An 18311-nucleotide genomic window follows, 5' to 3' on the forward strand; every position below is an offset into this window, starting at 1 on the left:
AGAGGGGTGGAGCTACAGGTGAGTTAGAGGTGTTGTGTGTGTGCATAAAATAATATACCATTGATGCAAACCAACAGGAATCCTACAAGCTTTTTCTGCTCTGTTATGTTCATGTTTTATGTGGGTAGGGCCCCATATTAGTTATTGAAACAGGCCCGCAGATGCTTAAGGCCGCCGCAGTAAGTAGTGTTGTTGTCTAAACCTGAGAGATTTCTGGCAGAAAGCCCAGAAGGTAAATTTCTCCCGTGTTAAAGTATTTCACTTCTTCAGTACTTCAGAGCTCCTTCCTGTAACTATCCTCCCTCAGTTAAAGTATTTCACTTTTTCAGTACTTCAGAGCTCCTTCCTGTAAATATTCTCCCTCAGTTAAAGTCACAGCTTTGTAATAAAAGGTAAATCTTACCGTCTGTCTGTGGGTGCGTCTCTTCTCTCTGACAACTCAACAGGAACTAACTGGTTTCCTGGTCTGTCTCAGATGATGTAATATAAAGTGTGGAGCTTTCTCAGGCAGCTGATAAGTTTTATCTTAAAGGGTCAGGGACAGTTCATCTGTCATGAAGTGTGGTTTTATGAGCTACTTCTCTATAGTTGTGTGTGTGTGTGTGTGTGTGTGTGTGTGTGTGTGTGTCTGTGTGTGTGTGTGCGTGTGTGTGTCTGTGTGTGTGTGTGTGTGTGTGTGTGTGTGTGTGTGTGTGTGTGTCTGTGTGTGTGTGTGTGTGTGTGTGTGTGTGTGCGCGTGTGTCCTCCCAGACACCCTGAGACATCACCACATTAACCAAAATCATTGAGCCTTATCTCTCTAAAGCTGAACTCTCCGTTGGTATTTCTGCTCATTCTGATGTCGTTTTCTTTGAGTATCTTCAAATTTCAGTTCAGTTAAATTTTGTTCATATAGCACGTTTAAAAACAACCATAGTTGACCAAAGTGCTTAACAAGCTCCAAAAATCAAAGAGATAATAAACACAAACAAAGCACAATATACAATACAAAATAAGTAACAGTAGAAAAATAAAAAAGTCAAGATATCAAAGCTCAACTTGAATCGAAAGCCAATGAATAGTAATGGGTCTTAAGCATGGACTTGAACGTTTCAACGGTTCGAGCTGTTCTTATATGAATAAGTAAACTATTCCAGAGGTTTGGAGCAGCCAATGAAAAGGCTCCGTCACCTTTGGTTTTTAACCTGGATCTGGGCACATCGAGGAGCATCTGATTGGACGACCTCAGTGCTTTGACAGGTGTGTGGACATGTAAGAGCTCTGATAAATAAGAAGGCAACAACCCATTTAAGATGTTAAAGACAATTAATACAATTTTAAATTAAATCCTGAAACAAACATGAAGCCAGGGGAGCGAGGCCAAACCGGTGTGATGTGGTTGCGGTTTTTAGTCCCGGTTAAAAGCTGAGCTGCTGCGTTCTGGACTAACTGTAACCAACGAAGGGATGACTGATCCATCCAACATACAGAGAGTTACAGTAATCTAAACGGGACGTAATAAATGCATGTATGACTCTTTCAAAGTCTTTGCGTAGCAGGTAGGGCTTGACCTTAGCCAAGAGTCTCAGCTGGAAGAAGCTGGTTTAAAACAACAGAACTAATCTGTTCGTCAAATTTAAAAGCACTGTCAAAAATCACACCCAGATTCTTGGTAAAAGGATGAGTATGGGAACCTAAAGTACCAAGAGCATCAACACAGGCACTAAAATGTACAGCGCGACCAAACACAACAATTTCAGTCTTATTATCTTTGAGAGAGAAAATTCTGATCCAACAAAATTTTGAGATCACTCAAGCAGTTCAACAAAGGCTGGATAGTGTCCTTATCGTTGTTTTTTACAGGCAAATAGATTTGTACATCGTCTGCAAAACAATGGAAAGAAAAGTTATGTTTTTTTTTTTTTAAATGGACCCCAAGGGCAGCATGTACAGAGAAAAGAGCATGGGTCCCAAAATGGAGCCTTGGGGGACCCCACAAGAAAGAGGGGCAGATGAAGAGCAATTACCAAGGTGGACAGCAAAACTCCTATCTGTCAAGTAGGATTCAAACCATTTTAGGGCTATGCCCGTAATGCCAACACTTTGTTTGAGTCGGGATAAGAGGATAGAGTGGTTGACAGTGTCAAAGGCAGCAGTCAAATCTGAAAGCACTAAAACAGCGGAGTTTCCTGAGTCAACCACTAAGAGAAGGTCGTTATAGACTCTTAGAAGGGCAGTTTCAGTACTGTGGCGGGGCTTAAAACCAGACTGGAACTTTTCTTATCTAAAAATGATTGTAGTTGATTAAAAACAACCTTCTCTCCCTTTAGATAAAAAAGGGAAGGTTAGAAATAGGTCTAAAATTAGACAAAACTGAAGGATCCAGATTTTACTTTTTCAAAAGTGGTTGCACACCCTGAGCTGAGAGATGCGTTAACCAAGGATAAAATACTGGACCCAACAGTGTTAAAGATGTCTTTGAGTAAGCGGGCAGGGATACTGTCCAGCAGGCAGTTTGCAGGGCGAAGCTGCTTGACTACGTCCGAGGGAACGTGTAATGTAACTGGCTCAAACTGCTGGAAGACAGCTGGGCATAAAGGAGGAACAGAGGGTCACTGGTAAAAGCAGGGGATGAAAAGCTCAGGCCAGCAATTTTATCTATGAAGTGTTTCAGGAAGTTTGACAAAGCACAGTCAGTTTCACAAGGGTTAATACGAGAGTTAAACACTTTAAAGAGAACCTGAGGCTTCTGGGTGTTACTAGCAACCAGGTGAGATAAAAAATGAGTTTTGCAGATTTAACTGCTCCCTGGTATTTATGTAATGTGTCCTTTAAAATTTGAAATGACACTTGGAGTCTGTCCTTTCTCCACTTTCTCTCAGCTTTTCTGCAGGCACGTCTGAGAGAGCGGGTATTAGGTTCTGTAAATCATATTCGAATGTTGAGAAGTGTTTGGCGATCATAAACGAGTAAAACAGAAACATCTTGACAGTATGTACAGATAAATAGCGCAATAGCAAACAGCAAACTAAGCAGACCAGACGGAGACAGACAACTTGCCATGCACACAAACACACACACACACACACACACACACACACACACACACACACACACAGACACTGACACACACACACACACACACACACACACACACACACACACACACACACACACACACACACAGACATTGACACACAGACACACACCCAGGCACACAGGGGCGGAGCTACACTCTCAGTACAGTGGGAGTGGAGCTTCATCATGGGGCCCTCTACCAAGTCCTTTTAAAATTAAAACCGTTAAATAAAAATGGGAAATTATCTGATGCATGTTATAATGTGTCACTTGTTGAGCCAAGTAAGCCTATATGTCAAATAAAACAAAGAAAAGCCAAATGTTTTGACAAGTTTGTATTGACAAAACAAACAAAGAAAGCAGTTTGCCAGTCAAGTAAACCTGTTTCAGCACCACGGACAGCAACAGCTGATGGACAGCGATGGTGCTGAACAGGCCAAGTGAGCTCAAGCAGTGCCACAATATATAACTGACATGGCACTATTATACTTGAACACGTTCACTTTGAGTAAAACTGATTTATAACATTCTGAGTGACTTATTCATAGCTAAAATATAAATTCTTAGACGACTTTTTTTCTTACCATTTTGTTGTCTGCTTAAAGATCCTCAAGAACAAATACATCTAACAAAACTATATACATATCATGGTCCCTTATTAAATCTTCATCCTCCTCTCCTTCATGGTGGCAAATCTGCCAACCACTTTGTCCTTGTCGATATGTATGTCCTGCTCCACACACGGCCAGGTGAGATTTGACAGCCTGGCCTCATCCATGCACGAACGCAAGTATGTCTAAATGAGCCGCAGACGGCTGAACCTTCATTGGGCGCTGGCTGATAGGAAGGGTTTTATAAATCCTGTGTAGAATGGTCAGGTGTGGGTAGGCTCTATCCATGTCATTGGCAATGAGGAATGGCAGGACGGCGTCGGTGGTGAGATCCATGTTTAACTCAGAATACAATGCACGAAAAGAGGAAACTCCTCCACTGCGTCTTCTGGCTCGGGCATGTCTTCTGACTCGGGCATGTCTTCTGAGTAGAAACGGGCCAGCTCAAGCATTTTCTCCTCAGCATCAGGGTGCTCAAACCGCTTTGGGCAGAGTACTGCAAACTGTTTGGCCATTGTTTTGAAGTCTGAAAATCGACTTTCAAACTGCCCCACAAAAACATCCAGAATGTAAAAATAAATATCCGCTTTGAAGCAACGTCTGCTGTCCTTGATCTGGTCATCCTCTGTGTCCTCGTCAAAATGCCTTTTTCTCTTGCAAATCCTCTGCTCCGTAAACTCAGTGGCTGCGTCACTTTCTCTGGCCAGACTTCTTGCTGTGTTCTCCATGCTGTCAAAGGCCTCCTCTGTGCCTAACTCTCTGATCTGAGCCACAGATCTGTCAATAGGATCCACAGCAGTGTTGACATCCAGAGACTCTTTTTGAAGGTAATTCGACAGGATGTATGTCCTCTTCAACAAATCGTTCCAAAACACCAACATGAACATGAATTCAAATGTGCTGAGTTCTGACAGCAGGCCATCAGCTTCAGAGGCCATCTTGGTGTGCTGTTGTGGTGGTGTTGGATACGGTTCAGGGCTTGGAGGATTGCTGGGAGGCTCTGTATCACGGCTTCTGTGGCCTGCTTCCTGGAGGCCCACCTTGTGTCAAAAAGGCTTTTCAACGTAAGAACGGTTCTTTCCATTTGCATGATTTCCTGTTCCTCCTCCAGTATTTTAAATCTTGGAAGGCTTGAAGTTAAAAAACAGTACAAGGTCTCAAATGTACTGAACCTGGCAGTCAGCGTGTCTGACTCCTCCCCCCTGGCGGTCAGCGTGTGTGACTCCTCTGGTAACCAGGGCCCTATTTCAGGAAGGAGGTTTAACAAACTGAGTGTAACCCTGATGTCTGAGTTGATTTACCCTGAGATGGAAACTCTGAGTTTTTGGTTTCAGAACAGCTGATATGAGTTGGTTCAATCAACTCAGAGTAGGTTCATGTGCGTGCACCTCCACAATAAAAATCAGAATCAGAATCAGAATCAGAATCAGAAAGGGCTTTATTGCCAAGTACGTTGCACATGCAAGGAATTTGTCATGGTGTTGTTGGAGCATGTCACACATACAAATATAAGAAGGATAAAAAGATATAAAGAATATAAGTATAAACTTATACACAGTACGTATTAATAACGATAAAATAAATTTAAATAAATAGTAAAATAAGTTAGACAGTAGTGAAAAGGGACGCTACAGCAGAGTAGGTACAGTGGCATGAGGAGCCAGAGGTGGGGTGTGGAGAGAGTCAGGGTGGGTTCCGGGCCTTGTTTAGAAGGCTAGTGGCGGAGGGGAAAAAACTGTTTATGTGACGTGAGGTTTTGGTCCTGATGGACCTCATCCTCCTGCCAGAGGGGAGTGTCTCAAAGAGCTTGTGTCCGGGGTGGGAGGGGTCAGCCACAATCTTTCCAGCACGCTTCAGAGTCCTGGTGGCGTATAGGTCCTGGAGCGGCGGCAGATTGCAGCCAATCACCTTCTCAGCTGACCGAATGACACGCTGCAGCCTGCCCTTGTTCTTGGCAGTGGCAGCAGCGTACCAGATGGTGATGGAGGATGTGAGGATGGACTCAATGATGGCTGTGTAGAAGTGCACCATCATTGTCTTTGGCAGGTTGAATTTCTTCAGCTGCCGCAGGAAGTACATCCTCTGTTATGCTTTCTTGTAGAGGGAGCTGATGTTCAGCTCCCACTTGAGGTCCTGCGAGATGGTAGAAAGCGGAAAGACTCCACAGTGTCGATTGTGGAGCCACAGAGGGTGATGGGGGCAGGTGGGGCTGGGTTCTTTCTGAAGTCAACAACCATCTCCACTGTCTTTAGAGCATTGAGCTCTAGATTGTTTTGCTTGCACCAGGTCACCAGGTGGTCAGCCTCCCACCTGTAGGCGGACTCGTCTCCATCAGAGATGAGTCCGATGAGGGAGGTGTCATCCGCAAACTTCAGAAGCTTGACGGACTGGTGACTGGAGGTGCAGCTGTTGGTGTACAGGGAGAAGAGCAGAGGAGAAAGAACGCAGCCCTGGGGGAATCCGGTGCTGATGGTCTGTTTCCCCAGCTTCACATGCTGCTTCCTGTCAGACAGGAAGTCAGTGATCCACCTGCAGGTGGAGTCAGGCATGCCTAGCTGGGAGAGCTTCTCCTGAAGCAGAGCCGGGATGATGGTATTGAAGGCAGAGCTGAAGTCCACAAACAGGATCCTGGCGTAGGTTCCTGCGGAGTCCAGGTGCCGGAGGATGTAGTGGAGGGCCAGGTTGACTGCATCATCTACAGACCTATTGGCTCTGTAGGCAAACTGCAGGGGGTCCAGGAGGGGGTCGGTGATGGCTTTGAGGTGTGAAAGCACAAGGCGCTCAAAGGACTTCATAACCACAGAGGTCAGGGCGACGGGTCTGAAGTCATTAAGTCCTGTGGTCCTTGGCTTCTTGGGGACAAGGATTATGGTTGAGGTCTTGAAGCAGGCTGGCACGTGACATGTCTCCAGTGAGGTGTTAAAAATGTCTGTGAACACTGGAGACAGCTGGTCAGTGCAGTGCTTCAAGCTGGATGGGGAGACAGCATCCGGTCCAGCAGCTTTCCTGGGATTCTGTCTCCTAAAGAGTCTGTTGACGTCCCTCTCGTGAATGGAGAGGGTCATCACTGAGGTGGGCGAGGTGGAGATGATGCACAGTGGCTGTAGCTGTAGGGAGGTGTTGTGGGGGATGGTGTCAGGACTGTCCTTTTGTCTTTCAAATCGACAGTAGATCTCGTTCAGGTCGTTGGCTAGGTGTCGGTCATTGAAGGAGTGGGGGGTTTTAGGCTTGTAGTTGGTGATCTGCCTAAGTCCTTTCCAGATAGTCGCAGAGTCATTAGCTGAGAACTGGCGTTGGAGCTTCTCAGAGTACCGATGTTTAGCCTCCTTCACTGCCTTGCTAAATTTGTACATTGGCTCTTTAAATCTGTCTTTGTCCCCACTCCTGAACGAGTCTTCCTTCAAGGCAGCATGAATGGAGCCATGATACTATAATTCACCATGGTAACAACCACAAACGGGTCGGCGGAAATACTCATGCGCACATACAGCGAGTTAAAAAAACAACAGCGGCTGCTGTAAAAGAGAGAGAATTTGCGTGGGAGAAAATTGCTGCTAGAGTAAATGCGTATATTCCAATATAGTGTATATCATATTTAATCATAAGTATAGCCTAATATTACTAGAGAAATGGTGTTGAACCTATAATTTATTTCATTCAGGTGCAATCCTGCGGGCTGTTGACCGGCAGCTGATTGGACGAATGTGTGACGTAGGTCTGGCTGCTCGAGAATTTCAACCGAGTGTCAGCGGGAATAAAGAGTTGGGCTCCGGGCTTTTCTTTTTCTCACCCCGGTGAACGGCACGTCTGGGTGATACCGTTAAATGTGCGTTAGCACGTTGGCTGCGTTTCAAACATACCCCAGGTAAACAGCGGCTAAACAACAGATAAACAACAGCTAAACAATAGCTAAACAACAGCTAAACAATAGCTAAACAACAGATAAACAGCAGCTAAACAGCAGCTAAACAACAGGTAAACAACAGATAAACAACAGCTCAACAGGTAAACAGCAGTTAAACAACAGATAAACAGCAGATAAACAACAAACAGCAGGTAAACAGCAGGGGTCCATTTCAGGAAGGAGGTTTACCAAACTCTGAGTCTGACCCTGATCTCTGAGTTGATTTACCCTGAGATGGAAACTCTGAGTTTTCAGTTTCAGAACAGCTGATATGAGGTGGTTCAATCAACTCAGAGTATGTTCACCACCACAATAAAAAGGCAGCATGAATGGAGCCATGATACTACGATTCACCATGGTAACAACCACAAACAAACAGGTCGGCGGAAATACTCATGGACACATACAGCGAGTTTGAACATGTGTTTCGTTAAAAAAGCAAGACAGCGGCTGCTGCTGCAACAGAGAGAGAATTGGTGTGGGAGAAAATTGCTGCTTGAGTCAATGCATAAGCATTAACAGTGTATTAATTTCATATTTAATCACAGTTAACTTATAATATTACTGGTGAAAACTGGAATTGTATTACACCTATAATTTCATTTGGGTGCAATCCTGCAGGCGAAAAAGTAAGCTAGGCCTACTACTATATCCCATTCTGAGGCTGTAGCACCATGATCATTAACAGAACTATAATGTATAATCATTTATTTCTTTTAATGGCTCTCACTGGTTTGTGTCCAGGGAACAATTCAAAAAACGTTTAAAAAACGTTTCAGAGCGAGTCACACTCTTCTGACGTCTACAGTGGCTTCACTATTACAGTATGATCTGCTACACTGTTATAAAGAAAACTGCCGTTTGCTCAAAACGTAATGCGACACAAACAATCTGCTGGGATGTTAAAGCATGTCCACGATGGTGGATGTTAGTGATATGAGGATGATAAGGTATCTACATATCTGATGGACTGTGAACAAATGTGGAAATGAAATATCATCTACTGACGTAAACTCTCTGTGAAGTAATACAGCTTCTTCATCAACGGGATCGTCGACTAAAGGACATGACATGTTTGAGAAAAAAACGTTTTAAAATCTGTCTAACAATATGTTTTATTAATTAAGTTTTTATTTATGCAGATAACAAACTACATTAAAATACGCCTGATACAGGCTGACTGAATGAATGAGGAAATGAGAGAGAAGAAACCTTCTTGAAGAAAACCTGCTCACCTCTCTTTCTGAAACAGAAAGTTTCCATCATCTCAGGGTTAACTAACTCAGAGTTCCATCATCTCAGGGTTAACTAACTCAGAGTTTCCTCATCTCAGGGTTAACTAACTCAGAGTTCCCTCATCTCAGGGTTAACTAACTCAGAGTTCCCTCATCTCAGGGATAACTAACTCAGAGTTACCCTCATCTCAGGGTTAACTAACTCAGAGTTACCCTCATCTCAGGGTTAACTAACTCAGAGTTCCTCTCATCTCAGGGTTAACTAACTCAGAGTTTCTCTCATCTCAGGGTTAACTAACTAAGAGTTACCCTCATCTCAGGGTTATCTAACTCAGAGTTACCCTCATCTCAGGGTTAACTAACTCAGAGTTCCCTCATCTCAGGGTTAACTAACTCAGAGTTACCCTCATCTCAGGGTTAAATAACTCAGAGTTACCCTCATCTCAGGGTTAACTAACTCAGAGTTACCTCATCTCAGGGTTAACTAACTCAGAGTTTCCACTAAACCTACTTTCTGAAAAGGACCACAGGTAAACCACAGATAAACAACAGATAAACAGCAGGTTAACACCAGGGCCCTATTATACATTATAACTTAACCTTTAAGTCAGTTACTATGGTAACTCCACCTCAGAGTCAATTACTATGGTAACTTCACCACAGAGTCAGTTACTATGGTAACTTCACCTCAGATTCAGTTACTATGGTAACTTCACCTCAGAGTCAGTTACTATGGTAACTTCACCTCAGAGTCAGTTACTATGGTACGGACCATACGGACGCTGTGTCAGAGGGAGGAGACTGAGAGAAACTCAAGGTTTGTTCTCACTCATTTCCTCATTCATTCATTCATTCAGTCATTCATTCATTCATTCATTCATTCAGTCTGTATCTGGCGTATTTTAGACCAGTTCTATCGTCTGCATGAATAAAATAGGATTGTTTCATTAACTCAGTTAGGTAACGTTATAGACTAAAGGTGTTTCCTTTAACATGGGATGTCCTTTAGTCGAGGATCCCGTTGATGAAGAAGCTGGATGAGTTCTCAGGGAGTTAAACATGCATCTGGAGAGGATGAAGAAGCTGTATGACTTCTCAGGGAGTTAAAAATGCGTCTGGAGATGATGAAGAAGCTGTATGACTTCTCAGGGAGTTAAACATACGTCTGGACATGATATTGAGGCCCGACTATAGATGTATTTTCATTTCCAGATAACTTCCTATTTGAGTGGTATGTGTTTTCTTCCCAGATATCAGATCCTCATATCACTACCATCACCCATCTTATGCTCTAGACTACATAACCTTATCATCTTCATATCACTAACACCACCCATCTTATGCTCGAGGCTACATAACCTCATCATCCTCATATCACTAATGTCACCCATCGTGGACATGCTCTACATCCCAGCACATTCTTTGTGTCGCATTAAGGTTTTTTGCAAACGGCAGTTTTCTTTACAACATTGGGGATGCGGATCATATTAGTTGTTAATGATTGTGCTGCAGCCTCAGAATGGGATTAGTAGGACTAGGACTTTTTCGTCCGCAGGATTGCACCTAAATGAAATAGATTATAGGTTAAATACCATTTCACCAGTAATATTAGGCTATACTTATGATTAAATATGATATACACTATACTGGAATACACACATTTACTCTAGCAGCAATTTTCTCCCACACAAATTCTCTCTCTTTTGCAGCAGCTGCTGTGTTGTTTTTTTAACAGAGTTTCCATCTCAGGGTAAATCTACTCAGAGTTCAGGGTTAGACTCAGAGTTTGGTAAACCTTCTTCCTGAAACGGACCCATGGTGGTGTTTTGATAATCAACTCCTCCCTGGGGTTTTCACAGCCAATAGATTTAAACTGTAATCACCCAATCAGTAAAGAAGGTCAGGCCACACTAATCAAGCACAGATCTCCTTTGCACCTCGTTTGAGTAGCCTAAAGAAAATCGTATTCACATTGGGTGTTACTTTAGTTTTTAGTCATTATTATTTCTACATATCATTATATGTTTAAATATGTGAACTAGTGTATAGTTATATCATGTATAAAGCAGGTATTAGTTTTTGTTGACTTGGTTAGAGCAGTTAGCCTGCTGTTGCTCTATCATTCCTGAGGGTGGCAGCAGAGGACGATATATTAATTATTCCCTCTAATAAACTACGGTCATGTAAAGCACGGGATCATCTGATTTATTCTAGTCTGAAGAATCTGTTCTAGTTTTTAACTGTTGGACATTGTTGTTGTGGCATTATTGTAAAAGCTACACAGTCTTTTTAATCTATTTTATTTCAATGTAAATGTTATTTTATTATAAGATTACAACATGAGCACAAACTGAAGTCTGCAATTTGAACTTTTTGAATCCAACAAAGTGACCTACAGCAAAGTATGATTTTCATGATGTGGTGGAAGCGAGCCGTCTGTTTATCTCCCTGAACTGAATGGTTGTGCCCCGTTGCAGAATAAAATACCTCCAAATACCCCGTCCATCCTGACTCCTGAGTCACCTAGGAGTCAGTTCAAAGGTTACCAGAGAGGTCACATCACTAGCACAGCTGGAAATATGTCTGAAGAACACACATCTCCATGCTGACTTCATGGGGACTATGTTGTTTTAGACATTGGGTTTCCATAGTAGATACTAAAAAGAAATGGAGATGAAAAATTGACTCAAAATATAAAAATATTCATTCAAAAACATTTACCAAACATTGAAACATACATTTATAAACAGGAACCGGAACAGGCGATGGAACATTTGCTAGGGCTGCAAATAGATACATAATAAAAAGAGGCTAAAAATCACATTGACACATAAGACTGGTTCCAGAAAACACACAAAGAAATACAGCAAACTAAATTTAAGAAAGAGTAAAAAGGAAAATAAATAAATAACAACTTGCTTGTTCAGTCACTTCACTGGTCCAAACTGTCAGATGCAGAAAACATGCCCCTCGGTGTATATTTAGGGACTCCAGGTAAGTTAGGACATCTCAACACATTCTCACTCCTGTCTGGTAAAATACGGACGCTTGGTCAGGTATCTTTGTCGTCGTTATTGACGCTAAAGTCTCCTATTGGGTCACATAATGAGCTTTATGTAACCACGCTTGGTCGGGACTATTGGCGTCCCTTTTGACGCTTCATGTTCAGGAAAAGGTCCGTGACACGCGTGACCAACGGGACGGTTGAGATCAGGAAAAGGTCGTGGGTGGGCGTACGTTTCTGTGACAGGCGGGAAGAACGGGACGGTTAAAGACGAAAGAGACTTTAGGAAACACGCGGGACACGATCCCCGGTCTCCTGGGTGAAAGTCCTGTTTGACCCCCCTCCACCCCCCCAACCAACCTCCTTATGTGGTATTTCCCCCTTACATACTACTCTCTAAACCCTGTGTAGCTGCTGTCCCCCTTACATACTACTCTCTAAACCCTGTGAGGCTGCTGCTGTCCCCCTTACATACTACTCTCTAAACCCTGTGTAGCTGCTGCTGTCCCCCTTATCTACTACTCTCTAAACCCTGTGTGTAGTATATAAATAATAAAAAAACTACAAAATACTTTCATGACCAAAGAAATAAAATATGTAAACAACTAAAAATGTATATACTTATATTTGTAATTTTACATATTTAAATATAAGAAGTTGTAGATTTTCTTAATTAATCCAGATATTCAAGTTTCACCAAACTACATTTCCCATAATGCAACTGCCCCCTCCCTGTAGTTGTGCTGATCAACCTTTAAACATCCGCAGCATCTCATTAAGAAAGTGTTTGGATCATAGACTGTAAATATTACTATTATATCCACATATACAGTCTATGGTTTGGATGTTATTAAACGTAACACTAAAATAATCAGAAAAAGATCCTGAACAGCAAACAAGTAGAGAGTCCTCGATTAAAGATCAACAGAAAGACCTCAAACACATCACAGGAACTTTATGCTTTTATTGTGAAAAGAGACACAAGTCAAAACTAAACATGACACAAGTCAACGGCATTTCTACAATTTCATGATCACAGCTTCCATCTTTAAAGAAGTTTACAATGTTCACCAGGAATCTGTTCAATCATTCTGAATTATTTAATACAAAGTTCATTCATTAGTTCATAACAATAACCTGAAATATTTGTGTGATCCAGTACAGACTCAACTGATCAGCAGTGAGAAACAGGAGGAGACTCTCCGTCCTCCACACAACTCAGAGACACTGAGGAACCAGGAGACCTGAACCTGAACCCAGGATAGAGAGGCTGAGTGAATGTGGTGTTGAAGGTGTGGAGGTGGATCAGTGAGTCAGAGGAGACTGTGTAGAAGGACAGAGAGCCAGCAGGACAGTCCACATACACTGCTACTCTACCAGAGACAGAGGAGGAGGAGATGGATGTTTCTCTTTTATTGTGACAGACAGAGTAACCATCATCCTCATCAGAGCAGCTCAGACACCAGGACTGATCATTATATCCAAACTCACAGTCTCTACTGTTTCCTCTCCTCCTGATTCCTCTGTAACTCACTGATATATCAACCCTTCCTCTCCTCTCAACCTCCCAGTAACAGCGACCAGTCAGACCATCTCTACACAGCAGCTGATGATACCAGCAGTCAAACCTCTCTGGATGATCAGGATATGACTGATCCTCCTCCACTAATGTCACCTTCCTGTTGTTGTCAGACAGTTTGAGTTTTCTGTTCACTGTGTTTGTGTCGAGTCTGAGTTCACAGGAATCTGACGGAGAGAAGGAGACACAACACAGCTGCAGTTATTGACCAATCAGCACTTTGATGATGACATCAGAGGGTTGGATGAGTGATGTCACAGTTTGATGAATGAAATTAAAAACAGACTTACACTTCCTCAGACCTGGTGTCAACCATCTGACTCCAGCAGGCTCCACCCTGAAAGGAGGAGGGGGGGGGGGCATTACATCACTCTCACACACACAGCTGCATCCTCATCACATGTAGGGCTGGAATTTACTCATTTATATTCATATTTGGGCTGTCAATCAATTAAAATATGTAATCCAGTTTAATTTCCTTTTACAATGTCCAATCATAAGAGAGAGAGAGAGAGAGAGAGAGAGAGAGAGAAACAGAGAGAGAGAGAGAGAGAGAGAGAGAGAGAGAGAGAAACAGAGAGAGAGAGAGAGAGAGAGAGAGAGAGAGAGAGGGACAGACAGACAGAGAGAGAGACAGAAAATCACCATGGAAAAGCTATAATAAGACAAGGGAAAACAAAGACGAGCTAACTCTGCTAACAACAGGTAACTCTGCCAACACAACAGCTAACTCTGCTAACAACAGCTAACTCTGCTAACAACAGCTAACTCTGCTAACACAACAGCTAACTCTGCTAACACAACAGCTAACTCTGCTAACAACAGCTAACTTTTAACAACAGCTAACTCTACTAACACAACAGCTAACTCTGCTAACACAACAGCTAACTCTGGTAACACAACAGCTAACTTTGCTAACAACAGCTAACCCTGCTAACACAACAGCTAACTCTAGTAACAACAGCTACTTCTAGTAACAACAGCTAACTCTGCTAACACAACAGCTAACTCTGCTAACACAACAGCTAACTCTGCTAACAACAGCTACCTCTGCTATCGCAGCTCAGCGCTGGCCCGAGCCTTTTGGGGGCCCTAAGCAGAATTTGTTTTGGGGGCCCCCCAGACTGCGTATGTAACGGCGAAGTGAAAGCTGTCACGGTATGGGCTCAGACCTCTGTTACAGGAGGGCACCACTGTGTTCACTATGCCCTATTGCCTGACTGACTGATGTGAATAACCTGATTTCTCTGTGTGCCATGTAGCCTAGACATCATATCCTGAATATGATCAAAAACAGGATAATCCTCATAACTGGAATATTCATGTCCATGTAAACACATATGATACCAACAACATGCTAGATCCGTGGGTTCAGAGATAGCAGCGTCCATAGCAACCAGCAGTTTATCTACAGCAGTGGAGGGCCGTGTATTTTACACCTGGGCCTTCAGTACTGTTGCATCAAAAGACAGTAAACAACATAAGCATTCACCCTTTCAACTTCTTTGCAAGATAAAACACCAGCAGGGGGCCAGAAAGTGCATGCATTGTGGAACCCATCATTGGCTTGTGTTTCCCTGGGGAACATTTAAACTGGTGCACCTTTGTGTGAACAGGTGGTGTGAAATGTTTGGTTAAAGAGTATTTCACTGAAATCCCTTCATGAAAGAGGGAACTCTCATTCAGACACATTCAGCTCATTGGAGGAAACGTAGGAAAATTAACATTGTGTAAAATTGTTGCCAGTTAAGTTTATTTGTGTTGAGAATTGAGACCAATTGTGTAATTTGATAATTATATTTGGGAAACAATGATTGATGGCAAGCTAATTGGCAATTGTTTATTTTCATATTGTATTTGAAATGTATAGTTTTCAGTTAATATATTAAAACCATATTGTAGGTGAAACTTGAGGCTATCTGTGTCTGTTTGATTTTGCTGGGAGAAGTTAATCCTTAGACTTAGTTAAATCACATTGCTATTTATGATGTGGGTACAATCACTACAATGAAATTATATATTTAATTTGAAAATGTCCTTAAATTAATGAATATTTCTTTTTGTGTTTTTTGCCTTTAAAGGTTATCAACCTAACTTACTACTACTGCTAGCTACAATCTACTACTACTGCTAGCTACAATCTTCTACTACTACTGCTAGCTACAATCTTCTACTACTACTGCTAGCTACAATCTTCTACTACTACTACTACTACTAGCTACAATCTTCTACTACTACTACTACTATTACTACCTAACTAACTACAATCTTCTACTACTACTACTACTACTGCTAGCTACAATCTACTACTACTACTACTAGCTACAATCTACTACTACTACTGCTAGCTACAATCTTCTACTACTACTACTACTGCTACTACTGCTAGCTACAATCTTCTACTACTACTACTACTACTGCTAGCTACAATCTACTACTACTACTACTACTGCTAGCTACAGTCTACTACTACCACTACTACTGCTAGCTACAGTCTTCTACTACTACTACTACTACTACTACTACTGCTAGCTACAATCTTCTACTGCTACTACTGCTAGCTACAATCTACTACTACTACTACTGCTAGCTACAATCTTCTACTACTACTACTATTGCTACTACAATCTTCTACTGCTATTAATAATTCCTCTGCTGCTTGTACATACAAATTAAAATTGTCAGGGTTTTGGTATTTTGTTCTGTTTTATTGTGCAGTCTTGTTTCTCTGTTTTGCTTGGTTTCCTGTTTTATTTTGATAGTCTGTCTTGTCTCCCTTGTCTTTTCTAGCTTACTTCCTGTCTTTGTTTGTTTCCCGCCTTTTTTGATTGTTCTGCCCCACCCTGATTTGTTCCACCTGTTGTGTCACCTGCCTCTCGTTCCCTCATTACCTTGTGTATTTAACCTCTGTTTTCCCTTGTCTCTTGTTCGGATTGTCTCGTCTTGTTTGCTGTGCATTCTGTTTTGTTTCTGTATTCCCTGTCGTGGATTTCCTGGATTTATTGGTTTATTGCTCCAAGTAAGTGTTTTTCTGTCTGCAATAAAGCTCTTTAAACTGCATTTGGGTCCCAACCTTGCCTGCCTTCGCACCAGTCGTGACAAAAATCCATCTACAACAAACTAAACTGGAATTAAATAAAAGAGAAGTCAGAAGAAATCTGAGCAGCAATAGTAATAGTTAGTAAAATCATTTCACTAAAATGCTGAAAAATCCATTAAACGTACCAAAAGCTGCTCATCATATGAAAAAAAAACATCCTTTCATTAACTTTACATCTAAAAATGTAAACAAACTTGCAGCGTATACAATATATAAGATACATATATGAAATTAATAAATATATATATTTATTTTAGGAATGAATATATGAGCCTTCAATTATAAAAAATATAATTTTCTGATTCTGACAATCTCTTGGCCAGCAGAGAAGGTTCCAGTACCTGGAGATGATCTCCTTTAAACCTTCCTACATAAATATCTCCTTTTGTGTTTGTTGTTTGTACCTGAGAGTGTCCAGTCTCCAGAGAGGATCCTTCAGTCCTGCTGACAGTAGCTTCACTCCTGAGTCTCTTGGATGATTGTACCTCAGGTCCAACTCTCTCAGATGGGAGGGGTTGGAGCTCAGAGCTGAGACCAGAGAAGAAGAGCCTTCCTCTGAGATCAGACAGCCTGACAGACTGCAAATACACAGAACAACACACAGGTACCCTCTGTCAACAGGTGGAGCCATGTGTTTGTTTTATGTTTGTTTGTTGTCCAGGTACATTTTGGTCCAGATTTAGAATACACATTTAAAATCATCTGTTCTATTTAATTATTTAACAACAAAAGTTAACAATGAAAACTCCTCATGGAAAGTGGATTTCTAGATCTCAGCCACAGTTCATATTCCATTCTTTATAAAGTGATTCTAAATCAGAATAAAATATTTTTCAATACTGTGTTTCCAAAGATTATTGTACTTGATCTGACCTGAGAGTCTCCAGTGTGCAGTGTGGACTCTTCAGTCCAACAGAGATCAGCTTCCCTCCTGAATCCTGCAGGTTGTTGTTACTCAGGTCCAGCTCTCTCAGACTAGAGGACTGGGAGCTGAGAACTGAGGACAGAGCTTCACAGCTTCTCTCTGACAGGTTACAGCCACTCAGTCTGGAGAGACAACAGGAAGGGAACAATATATTTATATTTAACTCCTGTTGAAAGATATCAGAGTATTAATTGATGAATAAATTACACTAACAGAGCTTTTTTGGAGGGGCGGTAATGAAGAAGACATAACGATTGTGTTTAAATGTTAAGTCTGGACTTCTGGTGATAGAGAATATAAAATCCATTTTCTAAACAAGTGGTAACATGATAACTTATTGTGACTGAATGAGGAGTAAAAAGACACCCAGAATTTATATTCACTTAAGATTTAAAAAAGAATTAGTTTCTCAATCTCAGCCATAGTTCATACTTTGTGCAATACGACATGTTATAAATAAGAATACTATGCTTTGGATACATTCAAAGATTTCAGAATAGTTACATTTTAAATCCTAACATGAAACGGGCGGTTTAAATTGAATAAAGCTTAAAGTTTTACAGAAAAATCATGTAAGAAGCCAAATAATGATTGTGTTTATATGTTGAGTCTGGACCTTTGGTGATACAGTATATGAAATCCCTTCTCAGCATGTTGAAATATCTGCTGCTCCACTCTAAACAAGTTGGAAACATGATAATTAATCGTGACTGAATTAAGCAATATTACACTAGAGGGTTTGATTTAACGTCATTATTGGCACAACAGTGATGTAGCTAGGACCGAGGCGCTAGCGCCGAGGTTTGTAAGCATGACTGAAGTGATAATCAAACCCTCTCTTGTAATAAAGCGATTATACAACAACGGTTACCAACTAAATAAAAGTTATAATCAAA

The 18311-nt window shown here is 41.6% G+C and overlaps 2 long non-coding RNA genes across 2 annotated transcripts; one reads left to right on the forward strand and one right to left on the reverse strand.

Annotated features, from left to right (window-relative positions):
• The first annotated feature begins 371 nt into the window (after positions 1-371).
• On the forward strand, positions 372-12690 carry LOC116058403. The gene is made up of 3 exons (XR_004107040.2): positions 372-634; positions 1942-1946; positions 12550-12690. It is a non-coding gene; the product is annotated as an uncharacterized LOC116058403 (long non-coding RNA).
• A 2633-nt stretch (positions 12691-15323) lies between these two features.
• LOC118495072 lies at positions 15324-16069 on the reverse strand. The gene is made up of 2 exons (XR_004897387.1): positions 16013-16069; positions 15324-15501 (listed from the first exon to the last, which is right to left on the reverse strand). It is a non-coding gene; the product is annotated as an uncharacterized LOC118495072 (long non-coding RNA).
• Between the last annotated feature and the right edge of the window lie 2242 nt (positions 16070-18311).

The sequence above is a fragment of the Sander lucioperca genome, chromosome 5, assembly GCF_008315115.2.
Source record: "Sander lucioperca isolate FBNREF2018 chromosome 5, SLUC_FBN_1.2, whole genome shotgun sequence".
Taxonomy (NCBI): Eukaryota; Metazoa; Chordata; class Actinopteri; order Perciformes; family Percidae; genus Sander; species Sander lucioperca.